Below are 21,643 nucleotides of genomic sequence, written 5' to 3' on the forward strand. Positions count from 1 at the left end.
CTGAAGCCTAGATGACAGTTCAGGACCTATCAGGTTGGCGACTCTCTTTTGAACCCTGTCCAGGAGCGAGAGACAAGCAGCAGATGCACCAGCCCAGATGTGACAACAGTACTCCATACATGGGCGAATGGTTGCCTTATAGAGGTATAGGATACTGTCAGGCGTAAGTAGTTTTCTAGCACGGTAGAGGGAGCCAACCTTCCTTGCAGCAGCCTTGGCAATGCTCTCAATGTATCTATTCCAGTTCATATTCCCTGTAAACGTTAGGCCGACTCATCAGAGTGGCTGCATCTAGCGAGATTGTTTTCGTATATAAATATATATATATATATATTTCGTATATATATATATATATATATTCGTATATATATATATTCGTATATATATTTCATACACACACACACACACACACATATATATATGTATATATATATATAGAGATATAGAGATATATATATATGTATATATATATATAGAGATAGAGAAAGAGAAAGAGAGAGAGATCGAGATCCGGGAAAGCCGCACTGATGAGTTGTGTTACAATGAAACAGTACTGTATGTGGATGACAAATATATATATATATATATATATATATATATATATATATATATATATATATATATATATGCTGGTAGCCATAATTGAAATGCTCATATATTTGGTTCTATGGGACGAAAGTACACGAAAATTTGAAGGTTTTCTGAAGATTATACTATTCTATGGTTAAAATTTTTATGACAATTGGTAAAAAAGAACCTACATTTTCAAACCAATAAAATATGCCCAAATTTGCATATACATAGTGTCCTGGCAGGCTAGCCTTTGTTTTGCTGCTTTGGGATGAATTTTGCTTTGAGTTTTTTTTTGCTTGGTTGTCTCAACTGTAGCCTTGCAAGGCCACTAATATATATATATATATATATATATATATATATATATATATATATATATATATATATATATATATATATATATTGAGCACTTTCAGTTGAATTAAAGTTGGTCAATTTAGCTCTTATGCATAGATCATCGTATTACGATTAGATCACTCTCTGACTGACGTAAATGAACATTTAAAATTAAAATGTTTAAATTCAACGCTATTTCACGCGGTTAATGGTAGCCGAATGGATACGGTCTCCGCTAATCGAGCCAGAGATGTCTCGTGGTGTGGGGTTCGAATCGTTCGGCTGGTGTTAATCGTGACACCCCGCACTGAAGAGCCCCGGAAGGATGAAACACTAGTGTCTGTAGGTATTCTAGCAAAAAAAAAAAAAAAAAAATGATTATATATATATATATAAGGATCTTTGTGTGTGTCTGTGAGAGTTTGTTTTGTAAGGACTCGAAAACAGCTGGGCTGATTTTTATGAAATTGCACACGAAGGTACATACAATTTTACGAAGGTACCTGGCAGTGTTCTTGAGTAGTGTTTGTATTGGAATGTCTTCGATAAGTATCGATAACCGATAATAAAAATAATCTCATGAAAGAAATAACAGACGATTTTGATCGAAGATAGCGCTGTACACAACCTAACATCACAAGCGAATTTGAAAAGTTTTATTACCGGACAAGCCGAAGGGCCTGACATATATAATCAACAGTAGGTGGTTTGATATGACTGCCATTATCACCTCACAAGGAGTAAGGTCAGGCATATAAAATCAACACTGAGAAGGGCGAGTTCGAAATAAATGTTTCTGTTTACAGCACAATCGAAACATGATACTTGACTTTTGCATTTAAAAATTTAATTTAATACATTATATATATATATATATATATATATATATATATATATATATATAATGTATATATAATGTATTGAATTAAATTTTAAAATGTTGGTCTGAATTTTATATATATATATATATATATATATATATATATATGTGTGTGTGTGTGTGTGTGTGTGTGTGTGTGTGTGTGTGTGTGTGTGTGTGTGTGTGTGTGTGTGTTGATAAAATCAATAGTAGGTTCCTTAAAGTACAATATAGACTACAATGAATCATGAACTACGGGAAGGCATGTTAAGCTTGCTCCAGTTGCACCGCGGTGGGTCCGCAACCAGAGCAAGCAATCAATCGATTCGAGCAATTTTCTTGGTTTTGATTGATAGATTGTATAATGTGATTCCAAGTGTTTTATGATTTAACATATCGCTTTCTATCTCTCGGTCGTCATCAGAATTAGGTCATGTTGGTCTGAATTTTATAGATATACTAGCAGGGACCTGATGTAACCCGGGATGAATGATGATCAATGAATATTTCACACTCCTATATTTTATTGTTATCGAAATCTGTGAAATCGCCTGGGAGGAAGTTTCACATGCTTTCGTGCAGTAACTTAGTCTAAAATATATGTTATTCTACATTGCAATATAGAGAACTTATTGTTTCTTTTCTAAGATTATTTTATATACCCTTCTTTCCAGTTAACGAAAAAGAAAACATCAAGAAATTTACGTGCGGGACTTGAACCTACAGACCACGTCATGCAAAAAACAAAAAAACAAAAAACAAAAAAACAAACAAAAAAAACCCCCGTAAATTTTCAATTCTTATAAAATTCTTTTCAGTTAATAAAAAAACAAAAAGAAATTACGTGCATAGTTTGAACCTACTGACGAAATCATGCACCCCCCCCCAAAAAAAAACGCGCTATCAACTTACCCAAAGTAGAATTTTCACGGCCTGTTGTTCAATCATCGTTGCTAAGCGACGACATAAAAAAATGGCTTTAGATAAATTAAAATAACGGTTCCGACTATCGGTAATTATCGGAGGTATTCTGAGACAAAACTTAACTAAAATCACTTATGCACTTATTCTGTAAATTTTAAAGAAAATCTGTTCAGCTGTTTCGGAGTCGATAAGGGACGAACTTACACACAGAGACAAAATAGCATATATATATTCCCATTCGTTATAGTTTAATATATATAATTTTTTTTATACTATTCATTATATATATATATATATATATATATATATATATATATATATATATATATATATATATATATATATATATACTAGGAAAAGTACCCGTCGTTGACTGGGTTCAAAAACAGCGTACAGAAAATGGACTCTGATTTATGAAAGTATGATAGGTTATAAAAGGAAGGGTTGTAAAGAGATAGCTTCGAATTTGGGGGTATCAAAACCAAAGCAAAATATGATGAAAGTAAAAATAAAATAGATAAACCCCATAATTTATCATACCATACCTGTTCACACTGAAATACTTATCACAATATTCTGTGGATCTATATTAAAAAACCTTGTTAAACTTTGTGACATATTTTCATTCTATGGAGGTAAGGCGCGAACGAACACTCCATAATTTTATTATACAATATTTCTTCAAACTGAAACATAATTATCAAAGTATACTTACGCAGATAAATATGAAAAGTCTTTATTAAAGTTTGTGCCTATTTCCATTCAATGGAGGCCAGGCGCGAACGCAGACACCACAACTTTATTATACCATCCCTATTTAAGTTAAAACATACTTATCAAAGTATTATTATGTACATCTATATCAAAAACACTTGTAAACTGTTTTTTTTTTTAATGTTTAAATTTTTTATTTCCATACTTTGTGGACCAGGCGCGTACGCAGACCCATGGCCTACTATACATACGGCCCCGTATGTTACATGAGAGGCCACGTTTCTAAGAGGCCATTGTTTTTATTATGGAAAACTGTGTAAGCTCGCGCCGCATACAACGTTGGAAATTTCAAAGGGAAGTAACTCAAAAGTAGTTTATATTAACTCTTGAAATAATGAATAATAAACTTTTATTTAAATATTTTTATATTATTTTATTCTTAAAATACATGTTTTTATCCATATAAAATGTTTTTCACCGTTTTATTCATGTTAATTTACAGAACAAAAGTACAATTGAGTAACCTCCCTTGATTTTTTTCAAAGACGTAAGCGATCTTTATGCTTACAACCATTTTTGCGATCTCTACTACAATATTTAAAAAAAGATAATATATATATTTTTTACAATATTTAAAACGGGTAGAAAATATATATTATCTTTTTTTTAAATATTGTTTTAGTTTTATTATAATTTGCTTGACAAAATGGTGAACAAATGCGTTGCATTTTGCTTCAAAACTGGTTATAAAAACCACTTTTCATTTTCCACATGTTTAAAAAATGGACAAAATTTGTAAATCGTACTGATTGGATTACAACAAAAAAGTCAGTTTTATGTATAAAACATTTTGAGGAAAAATCAATTTTAAAAGGGAAAAGAAATAAGTCAAATTGGTCCCTACATCCAATACCAACCGTTAGTGAATATTAAGCCATCTCTTCTACCTACATCAAAGACGATGAGAAAAGCCCCAAAGGATAGAAATTACCAAGATAAAAAACTACCAAATTTTCTTTCAGCAGATATTATTATGAGTCTCGAAGATTTGGAAGAAACAGTGTTGCTCCACTGGTTTCAGTTTAAAAAAAATGCAAAATATGTATGGATTTTCCGGATAGATTTTGAGAAAATTTTTCCATTACTGAAAGAGTGCATTCGAACTGACAACAATTTACACGTTCAACTTCAGTATTATGGAAATCCAATACCATTACAACATTGGTTTGTAAAGGGTCACAATGCAAAACTTACAAAATATAGCATGTTTGAAAATTCCCCCTCTTATATTCAAAACATTGTTGCAGAACCTCCAAATTCCATTCTAAAAGAACTATACAAATTTTAACATTTTAAACCTAAGGGTCTCCCTTCATTTTCTGTTGAACTAATCAGATTCTCTTTATTATTGCGCTATATTTCTCCTTAAGCATATAAACTACTGGTTGAGCAATTACCATTTCCTTCATTTTCTTCATTAGAAAAAATACAAAAATGTGTTGTAGAATCTATAACTGCTGCAAAATATCTCTTGGGAAAAGGTAAACTTTCTCAGGATTGTATCTTGATGTTGGATGAAATGTACCTTCAAAAGGGAACTCAGTTTCATGGTGGGAAGTATGTTGGTGCCGATGAAACTGGCAACTTATATAAAGGTATCATGATATTTATGATTTCAGGGTTGAAGGATATAGTGCAAACTGTAGTTAAAGTCTGTCCTGAAGTGACTGTTACTGGTGACTGGCTCTCTCAGGAGATAATTGCATGCATTGTACGGCTTTTAAATGCAGGATTTAATATAAGGGCTGTTGTTGCAGACAACCATTCTGCAAATGTAAATGCCTTTAAAATTTTATTAAACAAATTTGAAGGAAATAAAAAACATTTTATTACTTATCCAGATTCTCCAAACAAATTTTTTTTTTCTTTTTGACACTGTTCATTTGTTGAAGAATATTCGAAACAGTTTACTAAACAAAAGCAAGTTTGTGTTTCCTTCTTTCGATTTCAATATTTTGGACCTTCATTTGTGTTCCCAGTCAGGAGTTTTATCTTGGTCTGATATGCATAAAATATATGACAAGGACAGGGTTTTGGATGCTACATTAATAAAAGCACCAAAACTAACTTTCAAGGCATTACATCCCGGTGACAATAAGCAAAGTGTCAATTTGGCTATTGCTGTATTCCACGAGACAACAATTGCTGCTTGTAAAAGCTACTTTCCAGAAAGGACCGACATTGCAAATTTTCTTAAATTGATATGATGCTGGTGGACTATAGCCAATCCTAATAAAAGATTTACCCCTAATTTTTTGAATAATGCTGTTATTGCAAGTGATGATAAAATCAACTTTTACCAAACATTTTCTAACTGAGTTGAGTCTTGGACAAAAATTTCTGACTTTTGCCTCACTGCACAGACTAGAAAAGCAATTGTCACAACTTTGAGATCATAAGCAATGCTTATGAAAGAACTGCTGAATGATGGGTATAAATATATTCTCACTCGTAAATTTCAAAGTGATTCCCTTGAAAAGCGATTTTCATAGTATCGTCAAATGAGCGGAGGGAGATTTTTAGTGGGTCTTCGTGAAATTTATAGCAGTGAAAAGATTTTAATCTGTAGATCCCTTTAAAAAGAAAATATTAACATTTGGCAGGAAAACCTCAGTCCATTGTCAAAGAATGAAAATTATAATAATCTTCTGGATATTTTGTCTAAACATGAGTCAGAAATAAATGAACTATGTTTATTACCTTACAGCAAAGAAGTAGCATATTCAATTGCTGGTTATGTTGCAAAAAAAACTTTTGAAGCGCTTTAACTGTGATATTTGTTCTACTTTTATGGTTGACAATGATACGGAGATCACTGATAATCATTATCTTAATTTATTATCTAAAGGAGGTTTTACAATTCCATCCACTCAGATTGCTGAATTTATTTGTTCTTGCTTTGCAATTTTGCATTTTTCTTTTCAATTCATTGAAAAACATTGTCAGTCTACAACTGGAAAGCCTACAGAAATAATTTAAAAAACTTATCCGCCAAAGTATGTATTTACATGTGCGAAACACATTGAAAAAGTACATAAATTTGCAACAAAAAATGATATAAATATATTCTATAACAACAAGCAAAAACTTTCTTCAGATGAAATTAGACAAGATTCATTAATTATTTTAAAAAAGCGGCAACGATCAAAATAAAAGTGAAATTTACTGTTGAACCTTTACCTTTATTTACAATTTTTATTGAATTTCTTGTGCTTTGTAAAGATACTTTAAAATTTCTTGTGCTTTGTAAAGATACTTTAAAATTTCTTGTGCTTTGTAAAAAGATACTTTAAAATTTCTTGTGCTTTGTAAAAAGATATTTAAAATTTCTTGTGCTTTGTAAAAAGATACTTTAAAATTTTTTGTGCTTTGTAAAAAGATACTTTAAAATTCTTGTGCTTTGTAAAAAGATACTTTAAAATTTCTTGTGCTATGTAAAGATACTTTAAAATTTCTTGTGATTTGTAAAAATACATTAAAATTTCTTGTGCTTTGTAAAAAGATATTTAAAATTTCTTGTGCTTTGTAAAAAGATACTTTAAAATTTTTTGTGCTTTGTAAAAAGATACTTTAAAATTCTTGTGCTTTGTAAAAAGATACTTTAAAATTTCTTGTGCTTTGTAAAGATACTTTAAAATTTCTTGTGCTTTGTAAAAAGATACTTTAAAATTTCTTGTGCTTTGTAAAAAGATACTTTAAAATTTCTTGTGCTTTGTAAAGATACTTTAAAATTTCTTGTGCTTTGTAAAAAGATACTTTAAAATTTCTTGTGCTTTGTAAAGATACTTTAAAATTTCTTGTGCTTTGTAAAAAGATACTTTAAAATTTCTTGTGCTTTGTAAAAAGATACTTTAAAATTTCTTGTGCTTTGTAAAAAGATACTTTAAAATTTCTTGTGCTTTGTAAAAAGATACTTTAAAATTTCTTGTGCTTTGTAAAGATACTTTAAAATTCTTGTGCTTTGTAAAAAGATACTTTAAAATTTCTTGTGCTTTGTAAAGATACTTTAAAATTTCTTGTGCTTTGTAAAAATACATTAAAATTTCTTGTGCTTTGTAAAAAGATACTTTAAAATTTCTTGTGCTTTGTAAAAAGATACTTTAAAAATTCTTGTGCTTTGTAAAGATACTTTAAAATTTCTTGTGCTTTGTAAAGATACTTTAAAATTTCTTGTGCTTTGTAAAAAGATACTTTAAAATTTCTTGTGCTTTGTAAAAAGATACTTTAAAATTTCTTGTGCTTTGTAAAAAGATACTTTAAAATTTCTTGTGCTTTGTAAAAAGATACTTTAAAATTTCTTGTGCTTTGTAAAGATACTTTAAAATTCTTGTGCTTTGTAAAAAGATACTTTAAAATTTCTTGTGCTTTGTAAAGATACTTTAAAATTTCTTGTGCTTTGTAAAAATACATTAAAATTTCTTGTGCTTTGTAAAAAGATACTTTAAAATTTCTTGTGCTTTGTAAAAAGATACTTTAAAATTTCTTGTGCTTTGTAAAAAGATACTTTAAAATTTCTTGTGCTTTGTAAAAAGATACTTTAAAATTTCTTGTGCTTTGTAAAAAGATACTTTAAAATTTCTTGTGCTTTGTAAAGATACTTTAAAATTTCTTGTGCTTTGTAAAAAGATACTTTAAAATTTCTTGTGCTTTGTAAAAAAGATACTTTAAAATTTCTTGTGCTTTGTAAAAAGATACTTTAAAATTTCTTGTGCTTTGTAAAAAGATACTTTAAAATTTCTTGTGCTTTGTAAAAAGATACTTTAAAATTTCTTGTGCTTTGTAAAAAGATACTTTAAAATTTCTTGTGCTTTGTAAAAAGATACTTTAAAATTTCTTGTACTTTGTAAAAAGATACTTTAAAATTTCTTGTGCTTTGTAAAAAGATACTTTAAAATTTCTTGTGCTATGTAAAGATACTTTAAAATTTCTTGTGCTTTGTAAAAATACTTTAAAATTCTTCTTGTAAGAAAGATGGCAGTTAATGATTTGATAATTTTGTAACAGATTGAAAAACAATTTACTTCCTTTCCAATCTTTATATTCATGTGCTTTGTAAATATTTTGATATTCTTAAAAAATAATATATTCTCATGAAATCTTTAAAAAACAAATAACCTGTTGTAGTCAAAGCGTTTTTTTTTTTTCATATTAAGAAACAACACAATTATTGGAAAGGTCGGGGGAGACAACTCAAAATGAATTTGTTTTTGTTTTGTTGTGTATTATAAAGAAATAAAAGGGGGAAATACATCTAATTAATGGAAACATTTTACTTTGGACAGGATAACAGTAAAATATGTAAGTAGAATTCATTTAAGAATTATTTCAAATATTAAAACCTGAAATAATTATTTAATCATCACAGCATTAACATCTGAAATAATGTTTGAATAGAAAAGAATTTCTGAGTTATCTCCCTTTGTCTTAGTTTCAATGGCCTCTTAGAAAATTGCCTCTCAATGTGACATATACGGCCGTATTATTATAGTAGGTCATGGCAGACCCTACAATTTTAATGAATCATCATTATGTAAGATCAAACATACCCATTCCTGTGTCTCGATACATTTTCTATCATTAAATTTTATTAGTTTTCCATAATAGTCAACCATACAGGAGCCTATTCGTGACCTAACACACACAAATACGTCCAGCTTTATATATATATATATATATATATATATATATATATATATATATATATATATATATATATTAGTGTTTGGACGATTAATTGGAATCGGAATCAAGAACTGGAAAAATCGGAAATTTTGGGATTATCGCAATCGGAAAAATACGAGCCTTATTTCCGATTACAAAACTATTCTTTTACTTTTTTTCTTAATGAAATGAAACAAACACATGCTTATTTATTTATTTATTTATTAGAACTTGTTTACAAGATGAAAATGAGGACCACGGAATGGGTTATGAATCTCACTCCTAGAGTTAACATTAATTCTCAGAGTTAAAATTATTTTATTTTGGTTCATTACTGTAAACAGCCTTTTATAAACCTTTTAGCGTTCCCTAAACGTTTCAAGCAGTTCACACTTAACATTAACAGATTTAAAAAGTTTTTCAATTTTGTGGGCGCTGTCTGCCATCGCATGTTTCAGAAATAATGTTTATGGTACTTTTTCGCTTTAGACACTAATGAAAAATATTGATAAAAATATTATTATTATTACTATTACTACTATTATTATTGCTATTATTAATATTATTATATCATCATCATTACGGTAGTAGCAGTTTTATTTATTTAGAAGTGTTTTAAAGTTTCACCGCTCAGTAATTTTTCGACCAAATTTCAAACAATTTTTACAGTTTATAGATCATCTTTTCAGCTATATTATGAATTTTTTTTTCAATTTTCGTAAAACAAACGTTATGATGAATTTACTGGTGTTCAAAATCGTAAGCAGGGAGCGACGCTTTTTTTATGACTGGTTTCCATAGCAATCACGTCGCTTCAGCTATTACTGTTGCTACCAATTTACCGCTCTCGCGATAAGAGAAGTAACAAGTGAAACAGAGAGAATGAAAGAATGAAAGAGAGATAATTGGGGGAGGGTTATTGAAAGCAGACGAGTGCCGTACATTGTTATTACATATGTGTATGTTATGTTTATGAGGGCAAAAAGATTCACATCCTTACATCATTTGTAGACATCTATGCTGACGACACTACCATTTATGGTAGCACATCTAAGACAGTAAACGACCAAGTTCTCTCCAATTCTCTCTCCTCTGATCTTGAGCACGTAGTACAATGGGGTAAAGAATGGCTGGTTACTTTTAATGCATCTAAAACCAAGCTTCTCTCTTTACATCATCAACATTCTGATCCACATCTGACATCAATTGAAATGAATGGCTCTCGTCTTCAGGAGGCCTCAAGTTTTGACAAACTTCTTGGCTTGACCATTACTCCTGATCTTAAATGGAACACGTACATCAAATCTGTTGCCAAGGCCGCTGGAAAAATGGTGGGATCTTTCTATCGATCCGGTAGATATCTCACTGCTGATGCTATTCTCTATCTATATAAGAGCCAGGTACGTCCAAGGATGGAATACTGTTGCCACATCTGGGCAGGAGCTGCTAGAAAGGACTTGGCCTGCCTTGATAGAGTTCAAAATAGACTTCGTAGCCTCGTAGGAGATGTCCTTTTCTCTTCCTTGCAACCTTTATCTCACAGAAGAGATGTTGCGAGTTTGTCTCTGATGTATCGTTATTTTCATGGAAAGTGTTCGACTGAGCTTCAATCTATGGTCCCCCCTCGCCAAACTTTCACAAGAAACACTCGTCTAGCTGTAAACACTATCAATAATTCCCCCCACTCTTTATCTGTGCCTAAACCTAAACGTAGATTCCACGAACAAAGCTTTTTTCTTAGAACTGCACGCCTGTGGAATTGTCTTCCGTTTTCCTGCTTTCCGGCTGACTACAATATGGTTGTCTTCAAGTCTAACGTAAATAAGTTCTTGATGAGCCGTTCCATATAAGTTATCAACTTTACCAAATTTTCATTACTAATGATTACTATAATGTCCAATTTCTACTGTACACTCTTTAACCCTTATCCTTGAGTGGCCTCTTGGCCTTGATAATGTGGTGATGCCTATGTAAAAAAAAAAAAAGTTAAGACTGAAATTAAACAAAGAAAAAGCGAATTTATTGGAAGCCTGAAAAAATCATGGATTACAATAGAAAAATGCGAGCATGAAAAGTAATATGGTTAAGCTTAAACATGGAAAAGTAAAGGACTTGTTATTAAAACTGGAAAAGAAAAGGACAAAATATTCTAGTAAAAATTATAACAATTCTCTAACTTAAAATATTGCAGCATTAAGAATTTTTTTACAATTCGATTTATAACATTATATAACCAATTCTTAATGCTATGATATTTTAAGTTATGAATTTATTATACTTTTTACTAGAATATCTTGTCCTTTTCTTTTCTAGTTTTAACAACTAGTCTTTTACTTTTCCATGTTTAAGCTTAACCATATTACTTTTCATGCTCGCATTTTTATATTCTTTCATATATATATTGGCTGATAGAAAGGGCGCGGTAGATACTAGAAAGCTGATTGGCTAACTAAAATCTCAATAGAAGATGCGCATATAAAAACGACAAACAACCACAGAATTCGCGCATAAGCCTGAAGAATCCTAGAGTGGATGAAACGCGGAATATTCAGTGTAGCTTAATCGCCATATACATTTTATAACTTACTAACTAGCTCTACCTACGTATTGAGCACTTTTGAAGTAAATACTTAAAGTTTACGCATAAATCTATACTTTCGTATATAAATTTATGTGAGTAAATTAAGTAGTTATATATATATATATGTATATATATATATATTGTTACCGTTTTATCTGCTTAGTTACACATGTTTAAGCAGATAAATCGGTAAAAAAATATATATACATTGCTGATCAAAAATTTAATCTAAAAAAAAAAATTCTTTTAAGGATAGATTTAAAACTTTTCCGACTTAAGGTTACCAATACTACAATCTTATGTTATGGAAACAAAAAGGTACATTCCAAAGATTTATTTTGTAAAATTTACATTTTAATTAAATTAGGCTTTTTACACATTATAAGACCTGAGACAAAAATTCTATTAAATTGTACAAAAAGTGCATGAAAAGTGTATGAAAAGTGTATGAAAAGTGCATGAAAAGTGTATGAAAACATTCAATAATCAAACTTAATAATGAATTCTACCTCCATTGCTTTTGATGACTTCAAAAATTCTTTGGGACATGCTAGAAATAAGAGTTTCCATTAAGGTGCGGGGATACTGCTCCAGTTTCTGAAGATGGTTTCACGAAATTCATTTTTTGTTGAATATTGTTTGTCATTTCGATAAACCTCTCTTGTCATTTATCTCCAAACATTTTCAATTGGGTTCAAGTCCGGTGAGCATGCAGGATGTCCCAAGAGATGAATTCCATTTTCTTGTAGAAAGCTCAAGGTCCGTCTTGCAGTGTGGATTGCAGCATTATCCTGCTGGAATAACCATCCATCCCCACACAAACGATGACCCTCCATCATCAAAGATGCTTTTTGTAGCATGCTAACATAACCAGCTGCTGTCTGACGACTCTGCACCACCTGGCGCTCCATCGTCCCTCTGTAAGAAAAGGCACTCCATACCATTACGGACTCTCCACCACTATGACGTGTGGAAAAAAATTCAAGCGGCATGTTTTTGTCAAGCCAGCAGGACTATCTAAATTGAATTTTTCTCATCAGGAAACAGGACTTTCTTCCACTTCCCAGGTTTCGTATTCGCGACCAAATATTAAGCGGTCCACTTTGTGATGTGGAAGCAATCGAGGAATTTGTTTACGCTTTTTATTTACCATGCCTTTTTGTTGTAAGTGTCGTTTGATGGTTATTGGACTGCAATCAGCATATGTAATCGCCTTAATTTGACTAGACAAAAGTCCTCTGTCATTCATAACAACCCGTATGATTCTCATATTCAATGCAGGAGAAATTTTAGGTGGCCTACCAAAGGATTTTGCTTTTCTATAATTCTCAGTGTTCTTTAGAAAATTGCAAATGGCAGTTTTACTGCGATTTACCTTAGCTGCTATCGCTCGCTGTGACAAACCTTGCTTATGGAATCTTAGAATTCGAGAGCGCTTAACTTCGGTTAGTTTTCTTGCTTTAGGCATGGTAACACCTTTACACAGTGATTGCTAATCTCTAACTGAACTAAAAACATTAGAATTACCATAAATTTAACAATTTATACCCTTGGTCTTATAATTTTGATCATGTGTCAAAAGCCTGATTTAATAAAAATGCAAATTTGTAAATAAAATCTTTGGAATGTACTGTTTTGTTTCCACATTTTTTAGATTGTAGCATTAGTAGCATCAATCGGAAGAGTTTGAAATCTATCCTTAAAAGAAGTTTTTTTTAAAAAAGATTTTTAAGTGGTCTTAAATTTTTGATCAGCAGTGTATTTGCTCTGCAATAGTATTAAGCACTTTTTCAGGTTTTTACTAATTACCATTTTTGCTATATATATATATATATATATATATATATATATATATATATGTATGTATGTATGTGTGTGTGTGTGTGTGTGTGTGTGTGTGTGTGTTTCAAGGTTTCTGGCAGGGGAGAAAAGAAAAAAATGGGTGTAGTTGAGTTTAATATTTATTTAAAAATTTCTGGAAAATAATTATTAGTGAATTAAAATATTAAGATACTGAATTAAAGAAAATGTGCAACCTTTTCCTAAAGTAAAAATGGCAAAATAAACAACAACACAAAACAATAAAAAAAGCGATTTACATTATAAAGAAACATCTTGCTCAAATGTAAACACAAATCCTGTTGATTTTCACGAATGTACGGATCACGGAAAGTGTAATAATTTTGTTTAACTAATTTAATTTTGTTGTAATAAAACAAGAAATGCTTATTTAATTGGAATATTTTTGAATCTACACAAGTAAAAATTTCTTTATTTTTTCTAAAACAAGTTTTATATTTAACTTGGTAGAAAGTTATTATTATTATTAAATAACATTCTAAAATTATTAATGACGTCCCTTTACCAATGTTTTTCCTTTGAAATAATACGTTTGTAAAAACTGAAAAAGTTAATTTCAAGAATTATATTATTCGATTTCTTCATAAATTTTATTATTCATTAAAAATAAGGTTAAACGCTTCTTTATTAATAATTAAATAGGATTCAAATTTGAAAGAAAATGATTATATATTATGGAAATTATGAACTTAACATTTTATTTTTTCGCCGTTCTATACCTCCATACTTCTTCAAATTAATCATTAGTAGAAATTATACCATTTTTTAAATTACTGTTTTCTGAGTGACCCGGAATTACATTTTTTCACCTTTTTATTTTCAAGATTATACAGGGTAGGACAGAACAATGTACTTATTTTGAAATTAAAACGCAATAAGCAAGTTGCTCCGCTCACCATGTAAAAAATCACAACAACGCTTAATTCAATGATAATATCATTAGTTCGAGAAATTATTTTTTTCCCAATTATATTGATTTCATTAACACGGACTTTAGTTGTTTTTTGTGATGTTCCTGAAATATAACAAAATATAATCGATAACATCTACAATGTTTTATTTTTATGAAAAAACAAATAATTAATTCATGCGTTTTTAGTACTGAAAAGTATAACTTTAGTGAAGATGATTTTGTTTACATACAAGAATACATTTTCACGAAGAGTCATAAAAATAATGTATACGTTTTTTCCTGTAGTCGTTAATTAATAAATACTAAATATTTAATTAAAAGTGATTGATTTCCTGAACTTCAGTGAATTTTTAAGTGAAATGAGAGGCCAAACATGTTAATATATTTTGGGGATTCCCATTCATTTTGCATATACCTAATAAATTCATAATAATTCATAATTAATTAGATGATATAATCAGTGTATTATTTGAATTCTTCGGACTACTGTTCTCATCTTGAGTGTCATTTAAAAATGAACAACCAGTCCTCATCTAAAAAACTTGGAAATTTGCTAAACCTAAAAAACAAATACATATTTTTCAAAATCAAATCACAAACTCATAATCTTATCAAACAAAATTCTGTTAAAATAATCAAATAATACATGCATCTAGAACTATAAAAACATATCAGTTGTACACAAATTAACATTAAACTGCAACAACATAATAAAGCGATATTGTAGTTAAAATTATTAATTCATTTTTACCAACGTGTTTAAATAGTATAAGTGATACATGTATTATTTAGTATATTATTTATTAATAGGAATTATTATTTTAATTACTAACTGTAATGTAGTTCGTTTGACGGACTAAAGTTTACAGTTCACCGTGGTTTATAAATTCAAAATATGATTAATGTTTAATTTCATTACACTTATCAAAGGATACAAGTGTCATAATAAATCGGAAATGTTATTTCTGTTTTCTTTTTTCTTTTCCAGAAAATAAGTTAATTAAAGCTTTTTTTATGGAATGTTACTGTGAATTCACTAGGGTATTAGCACATTTATCCTATTTGAAGTGCCTACAGCTAACACCATATTTCACACGTAGTTCCTATTTTTTTAAAATTAACACTTATTTCCTATAAGTAATGAAAATATATTTCATTTAAGTTATAAAGAATCTTTCACGTTTCATTCCCGTATGAAATGATCAGGTTCTATAAACTTCCGCCTCTTAGTGAATAAGGAAAATTTCCTTAAACTCTCAAATAAGTATATCCTAATAATTCCCTCCGAGGATAAAACGCGGAAGATTTTATATAGCTTAATTGACATATATATTTTTATTACTTACTACCTAGCTCTACTAACGTATTGGGCACTATCGAAAAAAATACTGAACATTTATACATAAAGTGTTATATTATTTTATAACATTTTATGTGGACACAGGAAATATATATATATATATATATATATATATATATATATATATATATATATATATATATATATATATATATATATATATATATATATATTCTAGCACGTCTGATTGAACACGACATACTTATTCTTTCTTTCTAATTTTTCTGGATAGCTTTTCCATTCGCCGAGTGATCATTTTTTTTTTATTTCAGTCGGCCTCTTGTATAAAATGGCACCCAAAAGTTGTTCAGCTATATTCTTCTTAAGCGCTTTCTTTGGGTGCATCCGATTATCATCAGGAGCGATTGATGTTCGTATTGTTTTCTTCTTCTTTTTCTTTGAGGCTTGGTGCATTTATATATTTTTTGTTATTTTTTTGGTTAGTGCAGGCGGGTTAGGGGCGAATTATTTTTATTTTTAATTTCAGTTTTCTTATTTTATAGTTTATTTATTTAGTCTCTCGTTCGTTATTAAATAATGTTAGTATATTTATTTTATAACTAACAAGAAACTGTGAATAAATAAATAAACTATAAAATAAGAAAATCGAAATTAAAAATAATTCGCCCCTAACCATCCTGTACACAGCTTTATAAAAAAAACCCAAAACAAAACAAAAAACCTATAAATACACCAAGCCTCAAAGGAAATAAAAAGGAAAACGACAACAACAACAATCGCTCCTGATGATAATCAGGCGCACCGATAGAAAGCACTTGAGAAGAATGTGGCTGAACAAAAAATTTTGAGCGCCAATTTATACAACTTGCCAGCTGAAATGAAAAAGATGGCTTGGCCAATGGAAAAGATATCCAGGAAAATTGAAAAAAAAAAGAATAACTCTGTCGTGTTCAATCAGACGTAATTGAATGATGATTTGCTGCTAATATATATATATATATATATATATATATATATATATATATATATATATATATATTATTTTAAAAATATAATTATCAACTGACACGTGTTTCGTCGTCTACGACTCATCAGAGTGGTTGAAACTGATGAGTCGTAGACGACGAAACACGTGTCAGTGGATAATTATATTTTAAAATAATATATATGCCGCTCTCCATTAAGGGGTTACCAAATTGGTCAAAGGGAAAATTATTCCCAACACGCATTTAGGTAAAAATGCACTTTCGTATAAATAATTGAATTCATTCAAGAAAGTGTCGCTAACAAAAACAAATAAAACACACACACACACACACACACACACACACACACACACACACACACACACACACACACACACACACACACACACATATATGTGTGTATATTTTTATTCACACACACATATATGTGTGTTTATTTTTTGCGGATTTGCAGACTGTTATCCACATCATAGGTAAAGTGAATATTGTCGCAGTGGATAAAGGTGTTGAATCTCTACGGTTCCAGACGAGCACTGTCTGAAGATAGCGGTTTCAATTCTACCCAAAACAGACCAGAGGATCAGTTGGCCAAAACATGGTGACACAACAACAACTATGGAAGGCAGTAATTACTGGGAAGACAATTACAAAACTCCGCATTCCTATCCCGTCGCCGTTAACAAACTGACGAAGGAATAGTTGGCCAAAACGTGGCGAAACAACAACAACAACAACAACAACAACAACTATGAAGATGAGGATAATAGTTCGCAAAAGAATGAACACACAAATTATGAAGCCTCATCTCCAAAGGATTCTAAATAATAAAAAATAAAGTAGTACAGGGTGACCCCCCCCCCCCAAAAAAAAAATAAAACAAAAAACAAAAGTTAAATGGAGGCCATCTAGAACATATGCTGCAGAACGGAGAAAAAAGGCCAAAGACCCTAGTGTTTTGATGTGATGTTTTGAATATAATAACTAGTTATAACCAAAGTTTCATTTCATTCGAACAAAACACTAAGAAACGGGGCCTAATTAGAGTTGGGGGCCCGTTTTTTTTTGGGGGGGGTCGCCCTGTATACGTATATATTTATATTTACACGCGCATGCGCACACACACAAAACACACACACACATCATATACACACACACACACACACACACACACACACACACACACACACACACACACACACACACACACACACACACACACACATATATATATATATATATATATATATATATGTACAAATACATATATATTTATAGATAAAAAGGTTGTTTTTAGAGGCGTTGAACTTTGTATTAATATAAATCATAAAAATGTTTTTACCATACAAATATGTGACAGAATCGTGCGTACCTTTTTCACATTCGTTTGGCAATGCCTATAGTACTCTATAATTAATTTTATATAATAATATTTAATTATTATCCTGAGTGTAGAAATAATTTATAAAACACACACATATATATTATGAGTAAAAAATGAATGCATGATTATAAGATATAACATAATATTATAATAAAATTAATTATATTAAAAAAAAAATCGATAATAAATAGAATAAGAGCTGAAAGGAAATCTATGTAGGAAATAGAAAAATTTTTAATTTTAAAATTAAAAATAAAGAATTAAAATTACTAATTAGAAGTAAATAGTAAAAATCGAGTGTAAAATTAAAAAAAATGTAATTATTAAAAATATTTTATGAAGTGTGTCATATATCTGTATTAATAATGATAATAATACTAATATATATATAATGTGTGTGTGTGCGTGTGTGTGCGTGTGTGTGCGTGTGATTACAAAAGCATGAAACATTAGTGTCTGTAGGTATACAGAATAATTATTTATAATTTATAATTATTTTGACCTTTTAAAAAGTAAATTCCTAAAGATTGAACACTGTCTGGGAAATAAACAAGTGATTCGCTGGTCTTGTGTGCGAGATTGCGAATTCCGGTTGCTTGATCACTTTAGATCGTCTTAATAATATTATGCCTGTATTTTGCTTTATAAATGTTAAGTTTCCCTTAATTTTCGTAGCGGTTGAAGATGGCCTAGGGGTAAAGTTTCGATAGTAACGGACTCAAAGGTAGCTTCTTCGTGGGGTTTGAGTCCTCCCCCAGCGATAATCGTCACTTCCTCCACTGAAGATTGTTAGTGTCTGTAGGAATAAAAAAATAATTATATGCAATCTTATTTTTTTTATAAAGCGATTTATAAGCGGTTTTTATTGTTAATGTATTACATTTTCGCTTTCCAAAGAGGTGAAGAGGGTTAGGGTTAGGGTTAGGGTTACTTCGCATCTGCTTACGCTTTTAGCGTCGTACTTTTCATGGGACGTGTTTATATTTATTTTATTGCCATTTTATGTATTAAATATTTAAATATTTTTTATTGTTATTAAATATTGTAAATATATTTTCACGGGCATAAAATTTTATTCATGAACGCGCGTTTCTGGGTTCACCCTTCATCAGCATGAACCATCAACTCACAACCACACTATCACCAGTCTAGCATTTTAATAATGAGCTACGAACATCGAGCAACGCCATACTGTTGCACGATTGTTTTTATCGTCTTAAAGTTTAAGATCTGTTATTTTTTATGATCGGTTTTTAAATCGTTACTTTTTACAAAGCAAAAATGTAATACTAAAACCACTTATATGTCGCGAATCGTTAATAAAAAATAACAGATCTTACATTTAAAAGCAATAAAATATCGTACATAAAATATGACGAGGTTCGTGGATTAATAGGGCTATGACAACAGCATATTCTTCACATTAGTTTCACTCTCGAGTATAAATCAGTTAATATCTTATATTTTTGTAGATGGAGTGATGTGGTTCTCGATTGATTAACTGTGTTTAACCGTGGCTACCGTAATATGATGGCTTAGTCTGGTGACGCCATGAACATCGGTCTGTTGAAATTTGGTCTCGTGTCTCATGACTAAACCGGAAGTTGGTTTAAAGTTTTGGAGTGTTAAATAAATTTAAACATGCCGTCGAGATGTATAGTTCCCAAATTCCGAGGTAACTACGAAAAAGGACCAAAAGTTACCGTGTTTTCCTCCCCCCCCCAAAAAAAAGGAAATAATTTACCAGTGGGTTAATGCAATAAAAAGAAAGGATTTTACTCCATCTAAATATAGCAGAGTAAGTGTTAAAATGTTTGAGATATCAAAAAAAAAAAAAAACAAAAAAAAAACGCGCCTTTTTTTTTTTTATTTATTTATTTTTTTAGAACGTATTTTAAAATAAAAATGAAAGTATGTATATAAAAATGAATTTTACATGTAATTTAAGTTATGTGCTGAAATAATAAATTATTATTTAGAAACTTATTTAAAATGGGGAGTATGGTGAAAATATTATGTACTTTCACCTAACAATTTAATAAAAGCGATATCGTAAAAACGGAATTCCTTGTTTAAATAATTCTAAATAAGAAAAATCATTTATCTTTTTAGTTCAGCTATTTTACTGAGCAATATTTATATCAGCGTGAAATAGATTAAACTTTCTTTAAAAAAGTTTATGGCCGTTTTTGTTATCCCAGAAGCTTATTAATAATTATTTGTGGTAAATGTCGTGACCCTGTAGGTGTAAGAATTTTGGAGAATACACTTCCAAAATTAACTATTAAAATTGTTTTAAAAAATAATAGAAATATTATTTTTATTTTAAAAAAGTGTTTACAAAATGCCGGCAATAAAAAAAATAATATTTCTATTATTTTTTATTAACAATTTTAATAGTTTACTTTGGAAGTATATTCCATAAAGAAATTAAACAACCCACTTTAACAGAAGAAATTACGTGCTTTGTATATTTTATTCGCAGTTTTGTGTTAAGGGTGTCAAAAAATTCCCCCTCCCCTCCCAAATTCTGACAGACCTTGCCCTACACTTCTAAAATGCTCCTTCTTCCGTTGTCAAAGTGCCATTTTTACCTATTTATTCACTTTTACCATTTGTACTGGTGCCATTTTTACCGTGTCAGTTTTTCCGATGCCATTTTTACCGGTGCCATTTTTACTGAGCACTTATAGCAAAAGTTGACTGGGTTCAAAATCAGCCCACAGAAAATGGGCTCTGATTTATGAAAGTATGATAGGTTATGAAATGGAAGGGTTGTAAAGAGATAGCTTCGAATTTGGGGGTATCAAAACCAAAGCAAAATATGATGAAAGTAAAAATAAAATAGATAAACCTCATAATTTATTATACCATACCTGTTCACACTGAAACACTTATCACAATATTCTGTGGATCTATATAAAATAAACCTTGTTAAACTTTGTGACATATTTCCATTCTATGGAGGTCAGGCGCGAACGAACACCCCATAATTTTATCATACCATATTTCTTCAAACTGAAACATAATTATCAAAGTATACTTACGCAGATAGATATGAAAAGTCTTTATTAAAGTGTGTTTTAATACACAATAAAGGAAGCGATAAAGATCAAAAGAAAAACAATCTTTAAACAATGTCAAGATGCAGAAAACACGGATGGGTAAAGCAAATAAATCTAAGAAATAATTGATGAAAGTTAAAAATCATAAAAAATCAACAAAGAAAAAATATATAGGAATAAAATAATAAAAAAATAACAATAAAAATTACAACCCAAACTTCAGAGAGTGAGATTAGAAAATTCCATAAAAATACCCGGGGAGTCAAGTGGTTATCCAGTAATTCTTCAGTGTTAATTACGCGATCCAGGATGAAGATACGGGGTGCAAAAATGTCTCCAACAAAGTCTTGCAAAAATGTAATCTTGCCAAGAGAAGAATATTTTATTTATACATTTCCAGACAATGTCC

This window comes from Euprymna scolopes, chromosome 41, assembly GCF_053919585.1.
Source record: "Euprymna scolopes isolate OS-2025 chromosome 41, ASM5391958v1, whole genome shotgun sequence".
NCBI classification, from domain to species: Eukaryota; Metazoa; Mollusca; class Cephalopoda; order Sepiida; family Sepiolidae; genus Euprymna; species Euprymna scolopes.